Source organism: Pelodiscus sinensis, chromosome 8 (genome assembly GCF_049634645.1).
Source record: "Pelodiscus sinensis isolate JC-2024 chromosome 8, ASM4963464v1, whole genome shotgun sequence".
Classification (NCBI taxonomy): domain Eukaryota; kingdom Metazoa; phylum Chordata; order Testudines; family Trionychidae; genus Pelodiscus; species Pelodiscus sinensis.
In genome coordinates this window covers 2,043,240-2,060,500 of record NC_134718.1, presented here as the reverse complement: position 1 = coordinate 2,060,500, position 17,261 = coordinate 2,043,240, and the positions used below count along the sequence as shown (strand labels likewise).

Sequence of the window (17,261 nt, the reverse complement as noted above, 5' to 3'; positions counted from 1 at the left end):
CGCCAGAACCAGCCTCACAGTGGCTGGTCAGGGAACCTGGGCCGGCCCGCCAAGCCACGTTCCAGCCCAGCTCTCTGTGACTAGCAAGCTCCAGTTATTGTTTCCTTGAGCTCGTTCCCACCCCATTGCTCCTTCTCTGGCTTCAGCACCAGAGCTTCCTCAGCCTCCTAGGTTGCTTGTCAGACTCCCCAGTCCAGGGCAGAAGTCAGGGATTCCTCCCCCTGGATTTCCTCCTTGCCCCTGATTTCTAACCTCTTCATGTTCGCACTGGCTCCACCTGCTCTGTCAGGCCCTGCATCACCTCCACATGCATCATCTAAGATTAATAGGCCCCTACTGCACCATACATCCCCACTCAGAGCTAGTGTAGGAAGCCACCCCATGACACCAGATAGAACTGGTTGGAAATTCTCCAATAGAAACACCGATTGCCCAGCAGTGAAACATTTCACAGGAATATGTCACTGGTGACATCTCTGCCTCGCTCCCTGCCTGCTCAGCTGCCCACATCGCTCTCACAACCTGCCAGGGCTCCTAAGATCCCGACTTCGTAGTAACTTGAGTGCCTGGCTTGTCAGCTGTCCAACTTGCAAGGAGCTTGGCAGCCAGGTTTTCCAGCACTACACAGTCCACTTGCAGAAGTGCTGCAGCACCAGGGCTTCTCGGGCCCTCGCTCTATTTTTTCCTGAGACAGCAACATGCATCCCTGGGACAGAGGAGCGCATGGCGGAGCAGATGGGCCCACAGGCGGGTTCTGGGTTCCCCCATCATGGGATGGTCTTCTGGGAACATGGTCTGCTGGAAAGAGGTGGCGTCCTCCTGACCGAGAAGGGGAAGGGAATCTCTGCCATCACTAACTACTCCAGCCAGACGGGCTCTCAACTACGCACAAAGGGGCAGGTGACAACGCCCACGGAGAGGCATGAAAAAGGCGACCCTAAGAGAGGGCTAAGTACTAGGGATGAGTTACAACAGCTTATTAGGAGTAACAAGCGGGAACATGGTGGGAGTCTCTACTCGACATCTCAGGTGTCTGCACCCAAGTGGCAGGAGAAGTGGGAGGGAAGGGGAGAAGTGGGGGAGTTGCTACAAAATGGAGTAACGCCTTCTCTGGCATCCCAGAGACGTGGTGGGTACATCTTCTGGGTGGAGCACTGGTGAGGAGGGTTGTGAGGTGTGCAGGAAGGACCGGCAGAGTACCCGGGGAGGAGGGGTTGCATTTTACATCCAGAGTGTACACGTGTTCTGAGGTCCGGCAGGGGGGGGGAGAGGCAGTGGAAAATGCCCATTTATGGGAAGTGAAGCATTTCACAGGAGAGTGTTGATTTCCTGGTGATCTGCCAGAAAAGAAGCTTCCTAGAATTCAAGTGCAAGGACCCCTTTTTCTGTGACCTCAGCCAAAAAGTGAAGTACTTCACAGGAATGTGCTGATTGCAGCACATCTCCTGGTGACTGGCTGAGGACCGGGACCTTCTTAGGCTCCCAGATCCCTGAGCAGCTTTGGCTCCCATGTCACTTGCCACTGGTCATGTCCTTCTGCCACTGCCTTGCTGGCCACTCTTTAACCAGCTGACTGTACATCAGCTTTCCTACCACCTGCCTTTCTGCTCTGGTCACTGCACATCAGAATAATAAAAATCCTTAAAAAACAACAAATGGTCTTGCAGCATCTCAGGGTACATCTACACAGCAGAGCTAAAGCCGAAAAATGCTACGCAACTTCAGCTATGTCAATTGCGTAACTTAGAAATAGCTTCTTCCGGCCTTTTGCGCAGTCTACACAGCAGCAAGTCTGAGTTAGAGCACCCCTCCTCTGACTTCCCTTACTCCTCGTAAAATGAGGGTTACAGGAGTCAGAGTAAGAAGTCCTCCAGCTTGACGTGATTTCGACATTATGTTGAGATAATGGCTTGCTGGGTAGACACGGACGATATCATTTCAGAATAACATCAATTATTCCGAAATAATGATGCTGCGTAGCCATAGCCTTAGAGCCGTGGTCACCAACCAGTAGATCGCGATCTACCGGTAGATCTCAGGGGCTCCAAGAGTAGCTCTTGAGCCCTCTCTGAACTGCGCACCTGCGCAGTACATTTACATTAGATTTCCTCATGTAATGTAGGCGGGGCTTCAAGGAAGGGGCGGGGCGGTAGATCTTCGCCTGTTCTGAGACTTAAAAAGTGATCTTGGGTGTAAAAAGGTTGGAGACCACTGCCTTAGAGACTAACCGAAAATCTAGGTCGTGTCATGCACTTTTGCTGGCACAACCCACTTTGTCGGAATCATAGAGATTTCCAGCTCCTTCGCAGTATGGGTTGAACCACCGACTCTTATCAAGTGATATCAACTGTCAGTGATTTTAGCTCTGGGCACAAATGCAGCCCAGCCACACATGGTTTTAGCTCTGAAAAATTAAAAAATAACAAAAGGAGGCTTCACCCGACTGGTATTCAGAGCTGTTCTTTGAACACTGGGGAGAAACAGTTTGAACCATTCTTTCAGCAGACTCTTGAGGTGTGCGCCCTGCTGGATGGGAGACCTGTCCCCCCAGAAGGGTGGTGGAGAGCAGGAAGGAGGCAGCCAGATAGCAGCTATGGGAGTGAGTGAGATTCCTCTTTACCCCCTGCCCAGGGTGGGAAGTGAATTCTGCAGAGGGACCTCGGAACTCCAGGTCTGCACTGACCGAGGCTGGTGACTGTGAATGGGGGCTGCAGAGAAGGGTTGGGCATGCGAACGGGAGGCTTGAGTCCTCGATTCAGACCCTGCTTCCCTGTGTTAACACTGCGCTTCCTTTAAATGGCATGAATGAGCAGGGCAGGGAGAATTCTAGGTCTAGTCAAGCCACAGAAACTCTGCCAATCAAAGCAAGATGTCGAGCCCGACATCTTAAGCCAGGCATGTCCAAAGTCCGGCCCGCGGGCCAATTGCGGCCCGTGTTCCGGTTTAATACGGCCCCCCAAGTAATTTGGCAATATCTATCTTTTATGGCCCCCAACGAATCCATATGTATTGAGATGAATACATTGTAAAATCTCAGTTAATGTCAGTTGGTCTAAATCAGTTATAAATATATTTGGACACAACATGTATACTTGATGTTATGTTCCTGTTCATATTTTTTGAACTTAAAAGTTGACAGACAACTTTTATTACCAATAATATGTAATGTACTTTACAATGTTCCTGACATATATTTCAGCTTCCTGGATTTTTTTTTTCATCTGGCCTTCAGATATGAAAGGCAGAGTGATTTAACACCTGTTTAGATTTGTCATCCATGTGACGAAATGAAAAGTATGCCGTTTGCAATAAACTTTGCATAACATAGTTAATTTGCATTTAATTTTAATGGTTCAAAGAATGACAGGCAAAATGGTCGGCCCTCACGCATGTTCACTTCATCAAATCTGGCCCTCTTTGAAAAAAGTTTGGACAACCCTGTCTTAAGCCCATACTTCAGTTTGCATTTTTTAAGCAAAGTTTAGTTGTTAATTTTTTTAAAAAAATAAATTTAGTTAAGTTTTAGCTTCTTTAGTTTATTTGATGAATATGATTGAGTATTCAATAAATGTTCGCCTTAAAAAAAAAAAAATCCCCTGCGTGCGCACCTTTCTCCACCCAGTAAAACAAGGTGTCAGGCTTCTCCTCCCCGGGAATTTGCACCCTGAGAGGAAGAAAATGGCTGGAATCTGACTCCCGTTGAGGCCAAATCAGCACAGAGCAGAGCGGAAGAATCACCTCTCATGTCTTGCTCACAACGCTCCTGTTAAGGCCTCCACGAATGTTTCCTTTTTTTTGCAACAGTATCACACTGTTGGCTCGTACCTGAGGTCCACTCTGACCCCTAGATCCCTTTCCGCAGGACTCCTTCCTACACAGCCTTCCCCTTCTGTGCGTGTGCAACTGACTGTTCCTTCCTAAGTGGAGCACTTTGCCTTTCTCTTTATTGATCTTTACCTATTTACCTCAGACCATTTCTCCAGTTTGTCCAGATCATTTTGAATTATGACTCTGTCCTCCAGAGCACTTGCAACACCTGCTGGGTTGGGATCATCTGCAAACTTTCCAAGTGTTCTCCCTATGCCATCATATAAGCGGTTGATGAAGCTATTGATCAGAACTGGTCCCAAAACTGATCCTTGCACAACCCCACTCATTATGCCCTTCCAGCATGGCTGCGAATCATTGATAATGACTCATTCAGAGTGGTTATGCAACCGGTTATTCAATGACCTTATAATAGCCCCCCACTGACACTGTATTGCCCTAGTTTATTATTAAAGTGATCATGCGTGACTGTATTAAGTGCTTTTCTTATGTCTAAGTACAGCACATCTACTGCTTCCCCCTTATCCTCAAGGCTTGTTATTCAGACAATTTAGTATTCAGCTGGGAGGGGTGCCCAGCAGCCACGCAGGGAGAGAGGATTGGTGAGGGGCCCAGTGGCTAGGGAGCTCTGTAGGGAGGAGGGGAAGGAACCTGCAAAGGAAGCAGCACAGCACCTGGGCTCTCCAGAGGGCGGGGTTGGGCGTGTTCCGGCATCTCCTGCTGGAGAAAAGTGCAGCAGCTGGAAGTGACTGAGTGAACTTGAGCTTTTATATTCCATGCAGGTTCTGGGGCACCGCTCCCCAGGTTCACTAGTACGGCTACGGGAAGTCCAAGGCTTTCTTTGATAAGATAACGAGCCTTATGGATAAGGGAGACGCGGTGGATGTCATATACCTAGACTTTAGTAAGGCATTTGATACGGTCTCGCATGATATTCTTATTGATAAACTAGGCAAATATAACTTAGATAGGGCCACGATAAGGTGGGTGCATAATTGGCTGGATAACCGTAGTCAGAGAGTTGTTGTTAACGGTTCTAAATCCTGCTGGAAAGGGATAACAAGTGGAGTTCCTCAAGGGTCTGTTTTGGGACCCATACTGTTCAATATCTTCATCAATGATGTAGATATTGGGATAGAGAGTACGCTTATTAAGTTTGCAGATGATACCAAACTGGGTGGGGTTGCGACTTCTTTGGAGGATAGGGACATAATTCAAAATGACCTTAGCAAGTTAGAAAAATGGTCAGAGGTAAAGAGGATGAGGTTTAATAAAGAGAAACGCAAAGTGCTCCACTTAGGAAGGAACAATCAGTTCCATACATACAAGATGGGAAGCGACTGTCTAGGAAGGAGCATGGCAGAAAGGGATCTAGGGGTCATAGTGGACCACAAGTTGAATATGAGTCAACAGTGTGACGCTGTTGCAAAAAAAGCAAATATGATTCTAGGTTGTATCAACAGGTGTGTTGTAAGCAAAACTCATGAAGTCATTCTGCCGCTCTACTCTGCACTAGTTAGGCCTCAGCTGGAGTACTGTGTCCAGTTCTGGGCACCACATTTCAAGAAAGATGTGGAGAAATTGGAAAGGGTACAGAGAAGAGCGACAGGAATGATTAAAGGTTTAGAGAACATGACCTATGAAGCCAGGCTTCATGAACTGGGCTTGTTTAGTTTGGAAAAAAGAAGATTAAGGGGGGACATGATAGCAGTTTTCAAATATCTAAAAGGGTGTCACAAGGAGGAAGGAGAAAATTTGTTCCTCTTGGTTTCTGAGGACAGGACAAGGAGTAATGGGCTTAAAGTGCAGCAGGGGAGGTTTAGATTGGACATTAGGAAAAAATTCCTAACTGTCAGGGTGGTCAAATATTGGAATAAATTGCCAAGGGAGGTGGTGGAATCTCCCTCTCTGGAGATATTTAAGAACAGGTTAGAGAGACATCTGTCAGGGATGGTGTAGACGGAGCTTGAGCCTGCCTTGAGGGCGAGGGGCTGGACTCGATGACCTCTCGAGGTCCCTTCCAGTCCTATTATTCTATGATTCTAAGGCACTGAGAGAGCCAAAAAGCAGATAAAGCCTTCCCAGCCACCCTGGAACCTGCATGAACCATAGTAAGAATTTCTGCTAGCTTGGGGGGTAGAAAAGGGAAGAGGTGAGGCCAACACAACCCCAGCATTCAGTGGTGCATCTACCTCTGCTGTGTATAGACACTGCATTTCTGTGCCTACCACATGCACTCCCCGTGTACTGAGGTAACCTTTACCGACAAAGAACACGGAGCTCAGATGGTTTTGGATGATTGCTCACAGATGCTGTTGCTGGAATAATATCAATATCTTTGGGTTGAACAACGGATTTCAGAGTGAAGTTCTGTAAAATCGCCGTGAGTATCAAAAAGAGCTCCATGCGAGCCAGGCCCTCTCCCATGCAGTTCCGTTTCCCTGCACAGAAAAGGAATTTTGAGATCACGTGGGAGATCTTTCTTTGCAGCACATTTTAAATACAGTTGTTATGGAAGCAACAGCTCAGGATTAAGGTTAGACACACACAGAGATTGAAGATAATAGCCCTCCCCTCATAGATCTTGAAGGTATGAAAGAAGATCAGAGCAATTGTAACCAGTGAGCCTAGAAAGACACCAAAAGTAACTAAATCCAATTCATAGCATGTAGGGGATAAAAGAATGATGAGGAATAGTCAAGCCAGTGTGAATTTGTGAGGAATAAATCAAGTCAATTCAGACCAAAAGACTTCTACAAGAGGATTAGTGGCCTAGCAGAGAGAGGCCCTTACAAACTAGGAGCATGTAGTCTAGATGAAATTACTACAGGCAGTCCCCAAGTTACACGGATCCGACTTATGTTGGATCCGCAGTTACGAACGGGGCTTTTCTCGCCCCGGAGGACGGGAGCGGCGGGACGCCCAGATGCGCCGTGGTCCGCCGCCCCCGTCCTCCGGGGCGAGAAAAGCTGCTCCCCGTCTCCGTGGTCTGCAGGGAGACTGGGAGCAAAGCCTTGGAGCACGCCCGCAGCGGGACAGCCCGGGCGCGTTTGAGCTGTCCCCCTGCGGGCGTGCTCCGCAGCCTTGCCTCCCATCTCCCGACCAGCAGACCAGGGAGACGGGGAGCAAAGCCACGGAGCACGCCCGCAGCGGGACAGCCCAAGTGCGCCCGGGCTATCCCGCTGCCCGCGTGCTCTGTGGCTTTGCTCCGCGTCTCCCAGGTCAGCAGACCAGGGAGACGGAGCAAAGCCGTGGAGGACTTGGGCGGTCCCGCCACCCCCGTCTCCCTGGTCTGCTGGGGGGGGGTGCAGCTAGTGCCCCCCCCAGCAGACCAGGCTTTTCTTGCCTACCCCTGGGGTAGAGCAGCTGGGGGCTGCCGGGTTGGTCCCGCAGCACCGCTCCGGACCAACCCAGCAGCACCCTAGCTGCTCTGCCCCAGGCATCCTGATTCAGCCGCTACTGGCTGAAACTGACCAGTAGCGGCTGAATCAGGACGCCTGGGGCAGAGCAGCTGGGGTGCTGCTGGGTTGCTCCAGTAGCGCAGAGGAGCCGCGCTACTGGACCAACCCAGCAGCACCCCAGCTGCTCTGCCCCAGGCGTCCCCAAGTCAGCCGCTGCTGAAACTGACCAGCGGCTGACTACAGGAAGCCCGAGGCAGAGTTGCTCTGCCCCAGGCTTCCTGGAATCAGCCGCTGATCAGTTTGAGCAGCAGCTGACTTGGGGACGCCTGGGTTTCTTAAGTTGAATCTGTATGTAAGTCAGAACTGGCGTCCAGATTCAGCCGCGGTTGAAACTGATCAGTTTCAGCAGCGGCTGATGCCAGTTCTGACTTACATACAGATTCAACTTAAGAACAAACCTACAGTCCCTATCTTGTACGTAACCCGGGGACTGCCTGTATTAGATGGCTGGACAAGAATTAACGGGTTTATTCTGCAATCGGGGATATTTAGGTTAGAGACTAGAGAGGAAAATTAAAAATAGGGCTAGACAACCTCTAGAACAGGCTTGCCATAGAGGCTGACAAACGCCAGTGAGGGATGGTTGATATTAACATGGTCCCACATGACTATGCAACTGGCTACTATAGATTTGGTATTCCCTTCGATGTTAGCTTTGTCTGCTCCTTTCACCACGGCTTAATTTACACCTGACAGACACCACACAAAGCAAGACAGGAAGTTTTCAGGCCATGTGTAGAGAAGGGAGTGTATTTCTATCCCAAACATCCCTTCAGACCAATGAGCGGGAAGAGACAATGGTGCAAAGACTGGTAGCTGCTTTGCTAGTGTGACAGACCCTTCCTCATGAGCCACCCGAAACACTGCGCACAAACCAGTCTGAGAACAACCAGGGAAAGTTAGGAGACAGGCTGGGATCTGAAACAAAACCAGCTTCTTTTACCTGCAGAAAACGGCATGAAGAAATTACTTTTCTTAAAGGCACCATTTTCGTCCAGGAAGTGTCCCGGGTTGAATTGCTCTGGGTTTGGAAATTCCCTGCTGTCATATAGAACTGACTTCAGTGAAAGGAATATCGTGGTGCCCTGAATTAGCAAAAGCAGAAAAAAGAGTTAAGGCAGAAACTCGCCAAAAGAGAGAAGCCTCCAAAATTCACACGACTGTGGGACTGATCTTTGTTTTTCTTCATTTTCGTGAATCCCCTCAGCTTCATGCTTTCAACCAAAGCAGAAATAACATCTCATGAGCAGAGCGAATCCCAGTATCCTGTCTTCCGACCACGGCCAATGCCAGGTGCCCCACGGGGAATGAACAAAAGAAGTAATGATGAGGTAATCCCTTTCCTGTCACGCAATCCCAGCATCTGACAGAGGCTGAGGACACCATTCCAACCCATCCTGTCTAATCCCATTGATGGTCCTGATTTCCATGACTGCTGCTGCGCAGAGGGATATTTTCAGAGAACTATCCACAGTGACTCCAAGATCTCTCTCTTGAGTAGTTGTAGCTAGATTAGTTAAATCAGCAACACACCCCACATGTGAGAGAGAAGCAAAGGTATGGAGGGTTCACAGTCTTCGTGCGCACCATTACTAAATTCATTCTCTAGTCCACATTGAGATGTAGGAGCTGGGCTATGAGACCCCCTGGAAGGAAGGCAAAGTCTGAACGCTTCCAACTCCTGTTCTACTCTAGGCACAGACTGAGAGGGACTCAACAACACCTGGACCATGACTGATAAATCAGTAAACACACCCACTGCACCAACCATACTGAAGGAATAATTTGAAATTAAACAGAGAGAAGAGTGAACAAACTTGGCCTTTCACACGCACACGTTCAGAACTGACCTTGGGAATCACGTACTGCCTGAGATGAACATCTCTAGCCACAGCACGCGGGACACCTATAGGTGCAAGTGCAAGGAATCTCTGGATTTCATGTACCACGGCATTTGTGTAGGGCATCTGGCCTCGATCCGCCAAGCTGGGGCTTCGTCTTCGGCCAATCACCCGGTCAATCTCTTCGTGAACTTTCGCTGTAACCAGATGAGTGAGGTTTAACAGTAACGGTAAATTCCCACAGATTTGCCCTCCACTGTGTCACCCCCCTCCTGTCTGGGCATAGTCTCGAGCACTGGCCGAGCTTTGAGTTCCACAATCCTGACACCGGCAAGCTGATTACATCTGAGATACGATGACTTTGCCAGTCCACTCCACCTGCAGTGCGTAGGTGCCTGTTACTCTCAGAACAGGCACAGCCTGGCCAGTGTCAGCAGAGGCTGCCTCCACTTTACAGCCCACCCCTGCCTGGGAGCATCAACTCTGGTCTGGATCTGAGAGTGGAATTCACTCCCAACGGGCCAGTCAGCCCTTGGGCCCTTTGCTCAGATGGTCAATACAGGCACAAGACTGACTGTTGCAATGGGGCTCTTCCGATGAGAACTCCTGCCTGCAGGGGTCTGGGGCAGGAAACCCCCCTTCTCCCCCGGATCCATCTACAGTTCACTTCACTTAAAACAATGAATCATCACCACGTGGTAGCAACATGGGTCTCTGCCAGGCCAGTCAAGAGGTGATCTGGTAGCTCAAGGGGACACACTGTGTATCCATTTACTACTCCAGGCATTCCTCACATCTCCCCCACAAAGCTCAGCAACTTTCTTTCAGTGATTCCCTTTGACATTCCAGTTGATCCTGATGGAACTCTGAGGTCATTATTTTACTGCTTCTCAACCCCAAAGAACATCCTTTCTTCTGTAAATATTGTGTCGCCATTCTTTTGCTCCTGAAAAACAATTTGGGGAAGGCGTTTCAGGTTTGAATGTAAAGCTGTAAGAAATATTCTTATCAGGCCATAAAATAGTTATCTACCCATTAGGCAACCAAACTGCTGTCATTATAAAAACCTCAAATAAATGGCCCATAGCACCACCGATTACAGCAGCATTACTGCAGTACTTGGGCCTTTTCAATATAACAGCTGATTTTTACAAGAGCCGCTGCTCTTGTACATTTCAAAGCAGGAATGCGGAAGTGCCTATCGACTAGTTGAGTAGACGACAGAAATTTCATCCACTACCTGACAAGTCAATTTACCAACATTTAACATCCTTACCACACTGCTGGGAAAGAGCTGCTGCCCTCACTTACCTCTTTGATTTTGATGAGGAGAGCATCGATGAAGTCCCGAGGGCAAGTGGGATCCAGAGACGCTTTATGTGTGTTCACTCTCTCCCCAACAAATCTTCTTAACTCCTCAAAAATTTCAAATACCCTTTGGTGAGGTCCAGGAACGTAATCCATGAGCGTTGGAAAAAAATTGTACAGCTATAAAGATTGAAAGAAAAACACGGGTTGATTTATCTGGACTCAAGAGACAAGGACAGTCTCAAAGACACAACTACAGCCATACAATTAAATACTTCTAGGGAGCCTTCCAATCAAAATCAAGATTCAACAGAACATTGCAAGTTCTAAGTAAGACTGTATAATACAGATAAAAATTCCCCAGAAAAACTGCACTGAGGTTTAGTTATGTCACCTAAGACATACTCCATTTTTTCCAACAAATCACACATTCTTCTCCTGAAGAAAAAACCCACGGAAATGCCTAGCCTTCCCTCCTGCCACAGATTTTCTTAGGTAGCAATCCACCATTAGGAACTCTAAAAGGAAAATATGCATTCAACTTCCTGAAGCGGAAGTTGCAGGGCCAGACTGTCTGTTATTGTATCTTCATTAATTTTATCTGAATCACATCAGCAGGACGTTTGGCCTTTCACTGTGCATTTGGGGAGGGTCTCAGAAAAGGGGAGCACGCTTATGGGGTGGGTATGAAATGGAAGCGAAAGGAAGTTTGCTTTGGAGATGGGGAATGCGATTACATTCACATAGCACACTTCAAAAGCGCTAGGGCATGTGAATTAAGACTGGTGTTGGTATCACTGTATTGATTGGAGATTTCCCTGATTTGTCCCAATTGTGTTGTCACAGAACATCCTTGAGCAAATTGAATTCTGGCTAATGACTTGTTTTGTGAGGGAAATTAAACATCCCCGAGAAAGAAGTTGGAAGGTCAGTCTGGTAGTAGCAGCAGCACATTGAGAAGAAGGGGACCATTATGGGGAATCTCATATAACAATTTTTTAGGGAAAATGAATAAAGAAAGAATGCGAAATCCCCTCCCTATTACAGTCAAGAAGACCAGAACAAATCCCTCAACATACCGCTGCCCGGGAAGATTGCTGGAGTTTGCTAATCTCCAATATGAGGCCAATCAAAGAAACAAAGTTCTTATCTTCATAGTCAAACCGGTCCCCGAAGACGATGGAGCAGATGACGTTGGAGACGACGTGGGTGAGGAGGAGGTTGGGGTCAAAGGACCGCTCTGGAGGGAACCAAAACTAAAAGGAGTCAGTTTTACAGAAAGGACTTCTCCTTCCACACTAGAGTCAGTGGCAGCACTGGGATACTGGGGGGCTCACAGCAATATGCCCTGCGGAGAGGGACATAGGGGGGTTAGGGCTGCCCGTCCCCACACTTTCCTCTCACACACGCCATGAAACCAGCACTTCCCACCTTTTCCTTGGCAATCCGGCTGCAGTGTGTTTGCCGTGTGGCTCCCTACCTGGCCCGTTTTGGTCTGACAAAGGGCCATCAGTCCCTGAGCGATACCCTCCTGTCTGGTCTGGAGCCCATTTCACAGAATGGATCCCGCTTGGTCAGGTGCGCAGACAGATGGGGGCAAAGTGGGCAGCTACCCCAGGGCACAGCGATTTGGAAGAATCCAGGGTGCTCAGACACCACTACAGTGGCAATGGCTGAGGCTGGATCCCAGAGCCTTGAGACCAGCCCTGGAGAGCCAGGCGGGGTGCACCGGGTGGTTTTGAAGAGCTATCCGGGGGATGACAGCATCAGGCCCTGTCGCACGCGGACTGGCAAAGTGCTCAGCTGCCCTGAGACCCATTCACAGCGGGGACTGCCCAGTGGCTAGGTACCATCATCATCAGCTAGCACCAGGTGGAGTCGCTCTCGCTTTACCTTGCTGACACCTGGGGATGTGTGAAGACCCCCCCACCTATTTCCCAAGTTCTCAAACAGCTGCTGGAGATAGATGCTCAGTGTCAGATGGACAGAGAAAAGATCACCAGGGAAAAATCCTAGAGGAAGGGGAAGCAGTCACTGGTGGGCCAGGCATGGAAATAAATTAATGGAGATGCCTATCTCCTAGAACTGAAAGGGACCTCGAAAGGTCATTGAGTCCAGTCCCCTGCCCTCATGGCAGGACCAAGCACCATCCCTGACAAATTTTTGCCTTAAATCGCCAAAATGGCCTCTGCAAGGATTGAACTCACAAGCCTGGGTTTAGCAGGCTAATGCTCAAACCATTGAGCTATCCCTCCCCTTAGTGGCAGACACACCTGGACCAAAGACATGGAATAACACAAGACGGGCACATGAGAACAGCCAACAAGGGAACAAGCATCCTTTATGAAGCCCTGCCTATGTCCACAGGGGTTTCAAACATTCCCAAGGAGCCCTTCACTCTAGAAATTTGGTGCCAAGCGTGTGTCAGACGTGGAGCAGGGAAGAAAACGAGAATTAGCAAACAATAGGAATAGGTGGCTTGTGAACCCAGCACACTGGAACTAACCCGCTCTAATGCAGCTCACTGTGTCAGTGTCTACACACTCTAGACAAGCATCATGCCTTTGCGCTTTGGTCACACATCACTGGGGACAAATGTGACAAAGAAACAACCACAAGGGGTCATCTCTGACACCTTTCACCCATCCTTTCCTATGACGTCACTACAGCCTGCTGTCGGGGCAGCTCATGGCTTCCGTTATGTTAGAACCAAACTAATAACGTCATGAAAAGCAAACACAAGAGTTGTCTTTCTGCTCAGTGTTCAGTGGACAAAGAACAATCCCCACCGTGCGTGCTTCTGAGTCTTTCCACCAGAAAATGGGTTTCCTCCTGGATCCACTCCTCAATGCTTTTCTTCCCCATCCCAAAGTCTTTCAGGGTCATAAGGGCAAATCGCCGGAGCTGCTTCCACTGCTCCCCGTTGGCGAAAGCGATACCTGGAAACAGGGAGAGAACAGGCCTGAAAGGAGGGAGGCCCGACGCTATCTGCCTGTTTCGCAAACATGCAAACGTGGCTGAGCCAAAGGTTCAACTTCACCGATACTGTGTCTGTGATCTCCCATTTTTACTACTTATTAACAAAACTCTGGCACGTTCCCCTCTCTTTTCTTAGCTGTGTTCTCACCATACAAAGAATATCAGTTCTATATGTCGACGTTCTTCCCAATGTACCTGATCCTTTGGTAGCTTTCTCAAATAGCGGCATTCTTCCTCTTCTGCTGAACTCCTCCCCGAGATCAACCAGAGCCTCCTTCACAATCTCATATCCATGCAGCACCACAACCGGCTCGGAGCCCAAGTAGATTGTGAAAATCGAGCCGTACGTTCTACTGAGCTGTAACAATGGAACAAAAAGGCCAACATGTGTTGACTTAGACCCACTTCTGAAAGGGTAAGAATGCGGGGGGAGTAGATGAAATTATACAAGCCCTTTCCTGCCACTCAGCTAATACTAGCCAATTCTGACCACTGGCCAGAATTTGGCCGTTTCAGCCACGATCCTCCAGGGTATTTAGGAGTTTCACTTCACTGATTTCAATGAGAGTTAGGCACCCACATGCCTTGGAGGTTTGGGACTCCCTGACATTTCAGTGCATCATGTTGCTTAACGTATGTATTTTAAAGACGGTTTCCCCATCGATATGTGTTTGTGTCTGTGTGATCCCAGGATAATTCTGTCTGTGTTACAATTATAAGAGCCCCTTGCATTAATATGGGGACTTTTAATAGTGATCTTGAGCGCTATGTAAAAATGACCCTTCAAACTCCACAGAAATGCTGTCTGCATTTATTCAGTCATGTCAGCTGGTTCTATGCTGAGCTGCAGTCTCTGCCTTACTCCGTATTGTGATGCAGGCAAATGTCATTTACGGATGGGAAATGAAGGCAGAGAGAGGTTATGTGACTTGCCCAAGGGCACACCTGGAGTCTGTGGCAGAGGTAGAGACAGAACTGAAGGCCCACGAATGCCAGTTCCTTACTTAACACTCTAGACCTCTGAGCCCAGCCTACGATAACTTGTAAATAGGGCAGCGCCGCTGTGGAGGCACTCTGGGTTACCCCTGACTAAGACACTCTCCTCTCTCACAAGCAGTGGATTATCCCAAACCATTTATATCTGCAATCCAAGACTGATTTCAAATTTGAGCCGACATGGCACTGCCACCAGGCTAGGCTTGAGTTAGGCTGAGCTAAATGTCTGCTACCAATCCAGCAACGGATACCAAAAGAACACCCTTACCTCTTCCATATGCTGGGGCAAACTTTTCTTACTCAGCTGCAGCATGTTCCCAATGAGGGGAAAAGCAACGGGGCCGGGTGGCAGGTTCCCACTTCCAGGCGTCTTTCTCCACATGAAGAGGAAGAGAAGGCAAGAGACACAAATGACCAGGAAAGCAGTGCTTGCTCCCTGCGGTTCCATTGTCGGGTGTAGCAATGGTTCTGGGGGCTAACGGATTATTTGTATTTCAGACGTCTCCCTTTTTATATTCTGCACAGCAAAGGTGGGTGCAAGGAATTGGCCAATAGGCGCACTCAGTTCTACGGTGGTAACGAGATAAGCGCCAGACTAACAAAGATGACCAGAGTTGTGCAACTAGGAACGAAGTCCTAACTAGGAATAGTTAAGGGGGCTAACAAAGATTACTTTGTATTTCAAATGTCTCCCTTTTTATATTCTATGCAGACCAAGTGGATGCAACCAATTAGCCAATAGGAGCTCTTTGTACCTCTGCTTTGAAGAGATAAGTTCTAGATGAACAAAGGTGACTTGAGTATGATACTAGGAATGAAGTCCTTTGAACCTTTAATAATATCTCATCTCCCTTTCCCCTTCTGTACTGATTGATGGGGCATGACATTTAATCCTATACAGAATCACTGCACAGTTGCCTAAACTATCATGAAATGACTCGCTCTCACCATCCATGTGGTTAAATATTTCTCAGAGGTGTGGGTGCCAGCTGGAACATGAAATGTGCGGGATGAAGATTCCTTTTCATCTTGTGCTCCAAGATTTAGTCTATGGATAATGGAGCAAGTAATTAAGGAATTCATCTGCAAACACTTGGAAGATAACAAGGTGATAGGGAACAGCCAGCATGGATGTGTAAAGAACAAATCATGTCAAACCAATCTGATAGCTTTCTTTAATAGGATAACAAGTCTTGTGCATAAGGGAGAAGAGGTGGATGTGGTATATCTAGGGTTTAGTACAGCATTTGATACAGTCTCACATGATATTCTTATCAATAAACTAGGCAAATATAACTTACCTGGGGCTACTATAGGGTGAGTGCATAACTGGCTGGATAACCATTCTCAGAGAGTAGTTATTAACAGTTCACAAACCCGCTGGAAAGGAACAACAAGTGGGGTTCTGCAGGGGTCTGTTTTGGGACCAGCTCTGTTCAATATCTTTTTCAATTGTTTAGATATCGGCATAGAGAGTACGCTTAGAAAGTTTGCAGATGATACCAAGCTGGGAGGGGTTGCAACTGCTTTGGAGGATAGGGTCATAATTCAAAATGATCTGGACAAATTGGAGGTAAACAGGATGAAGTTTAATAAGGACAAATGCAAAGTGCTCCACTTAGGAAGGAATAATCAGTTTCACACATACAGAATGGGAAGCGACTGTCTGGGAAGGAGTAAGGCAGAAAGGGATCTAGGGGTTATAGCGGACCACAAACTAAATATGCGTCGACAGTGTGACGCTGTTGCAAAAAAAAAAAGCAAACATGATTCTGGGATGCATTAACAGGCGTGTTGTGAGCAAGACACAAGAAGTCATTCTTCCGCTCTACTCTGCACTAATTAGGCCTCAGTTGGAGTACGGTGTGCAGTTCTGGGCACCACATTTCAAGAAAGAGGTGGAGAAATTGGAGAAGGTCCAGAGAAGAGCAACAAGAATGATGAAAGGTCTAGAGAACATGACCTACGAAGGAAAACACAAAGAATTGGGCTTGTTTAGTTTGGAAAAGAGAAGATTGAGAGGTGACATGATAGTGGTTTTCAGGTATCTAAAAGGGTGTCACAAGGAGGAGGGAGAAAAATTGTTCTTCCTGACTTCTAAGGATAGAAGCAGCAGCAATGGGCTTAAACTGCAGCAAGGGAGGTTTAGTTTGGACATTGGGAAAAAGTTCCTGTCAGGCTGGTCAAACATGGGAGTAAATTGCCTATGGAAGTGGTGGAATCTCCATCTCTGGAGATATTTAAGAGTAGGTTAGATTGACATCTATCAGGGATGGTGTAAATAGTACTGGGTCCTGCCATGAGGGCAGGGGACTGGTCTCAATGACCTCTCGAGGTGCTTTCCAGTCCTACTATTCTATGATGATGATAAGCTGACACTTGAGAAAAACTTGACACAACAAGCTAAGGTCATTTTTAATATGGTCAATTTCTTACCATCCAATTGTGTAAAGTTGAAAGCCCATGTCCTCATAGTGGGGATAAATCAAATGTAGTTGGAAGTAGCAAATCCATGTAGGAAGCCTACCATCCACTCAGAGAGCAATGCACCATGGGTAGCTTTGCATGCTGGGCTATGCTCATAGTGCACGCTGTGACCAAAGCTGTGCGGAGGCTGGCTATTGGCTCATGCCTCCAGCATCCCATAATACACTCACCTCGTCCCTCTGCCCCGCAGTGTGATAAAAGGGAGGCAGTGTGTTCATGCTTTTAGGGGGTCTCCTTGTCTTCACAGTCGTCAGGAAGACGAGCCTGGAGCCCGGTTTGCCACAGCCATCGTGAGGCTGATGTGTGTGTCGTGGGACTTTGAAGGATGCGGTGCTTGGACAGCATACGCCAGGCCATCTAA

General features: G+C 48.0%; 1 pseudogene; it reads right to left on the bottom strand.

The window, feature by feature from the left end:
* Positions 1 to 5,153: 5,153 nt before the first annotated feature.
* On the bottom strand, positions 5,154 to 17,251 carry LOC102446389 (cytochrome P450 2H2-like; annotated as a pseudogene).
* Positions 17,252 to 17,261: the final 10 nt, after the last annotated feature.